Consider the following 5,824-nt stretch of genomic DNA (forward strand, 5'->3'; position numbering starts at 1 on the left):
GTCTTTGTGAAGACCTATGTTTTCATGTGGGGGTGGGGGTAAATATCTATGAGTCGAATTGCTGGGTCATATGATGAATGCATATATACATTTTTTAAGACACTGCTGAACTGTTTCCCAAAGTGACTGTACTATTTTACTCTCTTACTAACATTCCAAGTGCTCCACATCCTTGCCAACACTTTATACAGCAAATCTCTGTAATTTTAGCTATCCTGGTGGCCACAAAGAGGTATCTCAGTGTGTGTGGGTGGGTGGGTGGGGGGGTGTTAATAAGCTCTATCTCAGTGTGTGTGTGTGTGTGTGTGTGTGTGTGTGTGTTTTATTTTATTTTTTTTTCAATATATGAAATTTATTGTCAAATTGGTTTCCATGCAACACCCAGTGCTCATTGTGTGTGTGTGTTTTAATAAGCTCTAAGCCCAATGTGGGGCTTGAAGCCTTGACCCTAAGATTGAGAGTCACATGCTCCACTGACTGAGCCCGCCAATGCCCCTCATTGTGGTTTTAACCTGCATTTCACTGATGACTATTACTATCGAGCTTCTTTTCTTGTGCTTTTGGCCATTTGTATATTCTTTTGGCATTTTTTTCCTTTTTTATTTGTACCATTTTTCTCCATCACCCTTTTTGAATTTTTTTGAGATCCTGTTAATGCCAATGCCCTTCAGGCAACAGTGGTAGCTACATAGGTGGTGGTTTCTGCTCAGTGAGGCCTAGGGAGGAAGTGATGATGGTAGATGAGGTTAGGGAGGTGGGGACAGGTGGGGTCAGTGCTGAGAACAGGGTGAGGAAAACTGGGAGACTTTGGATCAGGAAAGTTAAGACAAGAGCAGCTGCAGTTTGGGTAGAAATGAAAGCCTTCCTCATCACCTTGGGGCTTTCCTCCCTCAGTAGTGAGTGCCTACTGAATTGTGTTGTTTGCAACCAAAAGAGAACTACAGCCTAAGAAGGCACTGTGCTCCCTAGTCATCTGATCCGATATAAATTCTGACATTCCTGGGTAGTAACTGTGAAACTTCTTTGGATTTGTATCTGCTGAGCCTTTATTTTCTTATCTGTGAAAATGAGTTATGGCACCTTCCTCACAGAATTATCGAAGAGCTGAAATGAGATCACACATCCAAAAATGCTTAGCAAATTGTGAGATACCCATAGGGTATACTGTGTTGTTGCTCCTAGAAGTTTTAACGCGGAAGTGATTGACAACAGGGTTAGCTTTGACAATCAGTTGGCTTGTGAAATTGCATTTCTAGATCCTTTTTGCCAACCTTTTTCAACTCCAGGTGAAAATGTCTAAGAGCCACTTGGAAATAAGAGTTTGCCAAGAAGGATGGAACAAAAGAACAAATATTTGACTTGATTCCTGAATGTTACTCACTTGATTCTTACAATGGCCCTAAGTTTCTTTTAAGGATAAGGCCAGGACATTTGCAACTACGTGGATGGAACTGGAGGGTATTATGCTAAGTGAAACTAGTCAGTCAGAGAAAGACAAAAATCATATGACTCCACTCATATGAGGACTTTAAGAGACAAAACCGATGAACATAAGGGAAGGGAAGCAAAAATAATATAAAAACAGGGAGGGGGACAAAACAGAAGAGACTCATAAATATAGAGAACAAACAGAGGGTTCCTGGAGGGGGTGGTGGGAGGGGGGATGGGCTAAATGGGGAAGGGGCACTAAGGAATCTCCTCCTGAAATCACTGTTGCACTGTATGCTAACTAATTTGGATGTAAATTTTAAAAAATAAAAAATAAAATAGAATAGAATAAAGTAAAGGAAAAAGGATAAGGCCAGGAGCAGAACTGCGGGGTTGGAAGGCTACGTACTCCTGTTTCCAAGCAGTGATGCCAAGTGCTCTCCTGAATGGCTGCCCAATTTACACTCCCACCAAGAGCACCTTAAACATCCTGTGCCCTAGTCACTGCCAGCAGTTAATGCTATCTGATTCTCCTTTTTCTTTCTTCTAATCTGAGATGTGTAAAGTGGTATTTTAGCTCTAATTTACATTTCACTGACTACTAATGAGTTTAAACATCTCTTAGGAGACTTAATAGTCATTCAGATTTCTCCTGTGAATTGCCTCATCATATCCTATGCTCATTTTATTTTCTGTTAGATTTCTTATATTTTCCTTGGAGCTATCTTAGGATTTTTAAAATATAAGTCTTTATTTTGTGTTGACTTTGAATATTACAAATAAGCTTTCCCATATGATCACCTATTAGTTGTGTTTATGGTGGCCTCTAGAAGACAGAAATAATATGATTTAATCAAATCTATGGCTTTCCCCCTTAAAATTTGTACATTTGGCATCTTTTAAAAGAAAAATTTCCCACCCCTAAAGTCCCAATGATATTCTTCCACATTTCCTTCCATTGGCTTTACAATTTTTTTCTTTCAAATTTAGGACTTAATCTGCTTAGAGGATTTTTTTTTTTTTTTTGCATATGTTGTGAGATTCAACATTCAGCTGATTATTCTAGCTTTGCAATATGTCTCATTATTTGGTAGGGTGCATCCCCCCTTTTACTCTTCTTTTGAGATGTGTCTTAACTCTTTGTAGATATGTGTTCTTCCATATATATTTAATTCTCTATATATTTTAGAGTCAAATTCTCTTCAAGTAGGATTATAATACAATTACATTTAATTTATAGGTTAAAATTGAGAGAATTGCTATTTTTATGACGTTAACCTCTTCTAGCAATGAACATACAATATGTTCTCATTTATTCAGGTTTTCTTTAATGCCTTTTAATTGAGTTTTACATTTTTATCCAGATAGTTTATGTACATTACTGGGTAATTTAATTTCTGCATATTTTATAGTTTTATAGCTCCGTAAATGGTATCTTATTTACTGGAATTTGAAGGTGTACAGAAATACTATTGATTTTTATATGTTGCCCTGCTCTGTGGCAATCTTTGTGAATTTGTGTGAGATCTAATAACTTGTTAATTCTCTTGGGTTTTCCATATAAGTGACAATAACACATTTATCTCTTTCCTTCCAATCCTTGAACTCTCTTCTCATGGCATTAAATTGGTCATTCCTCTATATTTGTATCAAATTGCAGTGGTGGTTAGCAAGTCTGTTTTCTTTCTGAATTAAAAGTAATCACATCTAAGGGGTTGCCATCTAAAGTCTTTGAATTCTAGATCCTTTTTTATCTTTTTATTTTTTTAACGTTTATTTATTTATTTTGAGAGAGAGTGAGAAAGAGAGAGCACACACACAAGCCGGGGAGGGGTAGAGAGAGAGGGAGAGAGAGAATCTCAGGCAGGCCCCGCCCTGTCAATGCAGAGCCTGATGCGGGGCTCGATCTCACAAACTGAGATTGTGACCGAGCTGAAATCAAGAGTTGGACGCCCAACCAACTGAGCCACCCAGGTGCCCCGTAGATCCTCTTTTAAAGGGCTACCTGATTAGTCAGGCTCATCAAGGATAATATTCTTGATTAATTTAAAGTTAACTGATTTCAGAACTTTAATTATGTTTTTAAATTTTTTTTATGTTTTATTTTTATTTTTGAGAGAGAGAGAGAGAGAGAGAGAGAGAGATTGATCATGAGTGGGAGAGGGGCAGAGAGAGACAGAATCTGAAACAGGCTTTAGGCTCTGAGCTGTCAGCACAGAGCCTGACGTGGGGCTCGACTCATGAACTGTAAGATCATGACTTGAGTCAAAGTCGGATGCCCAACCAACTGAGCAACCCAGGCACTCCCAGAACTTTAATTATATCTGTACAATACTTTATTTTCCTTTTTTATCATGTCCCTTTGCCCTATAATGTAACCTAACCACAGGAATGGCACTTCATCATATTCCCAGGTTCTGCCTGCACCCAAGGGGAGGAGATTTCACAAGGGCTTGTCTCAGTGAGGATCATTATACAATTCTGCCTACCACATACTTCCAGTTCAAATCCAGGACTCCACACCTTCATCTACCCTATATCTCCTTTCTGTCATGTCAGAAATCTCAGTTCTCAATAATACCAACTTAAATTACTCATTTCCTTTATCCTGCAATACATACTAGCATTCTCAGAATAATAATACTAAAACTCCCTAGCACCTAGGTAGCTTAGTCAGTTATGGGTCCGACTCTTGATCTCAGCTTAGGTCTTGATCTCAGAGTTATGAGTTCAAGCTCCATGTTGGGCTAGCACTGTGTTGGGCTGGGCATGAAGCCTACATAAAAAGAAACCATAATATCAAACCTCTACCACCAATGTGATTATCAAAAATAATTTTTAGAGATTTTTTTTATGTGTATGCTTATGTTTGTATTGCAGTTCTTTCGTCCTCAGGCTATGTCCTGCTAGGGATATAGAGTCAAGTTATTTGTTTTAAAGTCACTTGGTGGGCACCTGGGTGGCTCAGTCGGTTAAGTGTCTGACTTCAGCTCAGGTCATGATCTCACAGTGCATGGGTTTGAGCCCTGTGTTGGGCTCTGTGCTGGCAGCTCAGAGCGTAGAGCCTGCTTCAGATTCTGTATCTCCCTCTTTCTGCCCCTCTCTGTTCACCTTTGTCTCTCTCTCTCTCTCTCTCTCCCTCAAAAATAAATAAACACTACAAAAAATAAAAATAAATAAATAAAGTCACTTGAATAGCTCCTTTGTGTGCCACCAACTTGAAACAGAATCAGGTTCGTCTGTTTCAATTTGTTTTCACATTTTAGGGATTGCTTTTTAACTTTAATTTAATTTTATTTCATAATTATGTTAAAGATTTACGTAGTTTTATAGTAAAATTCACACAACCGGGTATATTTAGAGAATTCTAGTTTCTCTCTCCTTGTCTCTTTCCTCCTAAGTAGCTTTTACGATTTCTTATGACTTAGTTTTCCATTGATTTTTAAAATAAGCAAATGTGTGTATATGTTTATATCTGATGGAGTAGGGGGAATCTCATGACAATTTCAAATTTTTTAATTGTTATTTTTGTATTTAAAATTTTGTGTCAACAGGTGTTTTCTGTTTTTCCAGCTGTATACCCTTCTCATCAATGTATTCAAATTTATTAGCAGATAGTAGTTAATAATCTTTTAAAAAATGCCTATTTTGTCTGTAAATTATTTTTTCCTTTTTATTTGGTGTTCTATTTACTTGCATATCTTCCTGCTTTTTATTGATCTTGGCACGATGGTCACTTTCAGGAGTCTTTTGAAAAAAATCATCTTTTAATTTTGTTATTCATGTATACTGCTTTTCTCCCCTCTCCCCTGATGCCTCGTTATCATTGATTTTTGCCCCATCTTTATTCCTTTCTGCTTATTTCTCTGGGGTTTTTGCACGGGGCACTTGGCTCATTTGATTTCAATATTTCTTATTTGTTAAACGTATATAACTCTACAAATCCTTTTTATCTACCAGCCATGTACAGTTTGACACATGGTGCTTTTATTATATTTTGTAATTTCCAGTATGATAATTTCTTTATTCTATTATTTAATAGAATTTTTCATTTCCAGACTTCTAGGAATTTGAAGGTATTCTTTTGTTAATGATTTCCAAATTTATTATATTATGATAGAGAACATGGCCTGAATGATGTGGATTTTTTTGGAATTTATTGAAGTGCATGACTAGTACATGACTGATCTTTGGAGTCTTCCATACATTCTTGAAAAATGTATATTCTTTATTTGTTGAGTACAAAGTTCTCTATTAGATCGAGCTCACTAATTGAGTCATTCAGTTGACCTACATTGCATATACAATCTTCTTTGTCCCTCATGATGTTTTCCACCTTACAGTCTCTTTTAGATGATAAGAAAGTTACTACCCTGGAACTGTTTTGGTTTATATT

The sequence above is a fragment of the Panthera onca genome, chromosome D3 (genome assembly GCF_046562875.1).
Source record: "Panthera onca isolate mPanOnc1 chromosome D3, mPanOnc1 haplotype 2, whole genome shotgun sequence".
NCBI lineage: Eukaryota > Metazoa > Chordata > Mammalia > Carnivora > Felidae > Panthera > Panthera onca.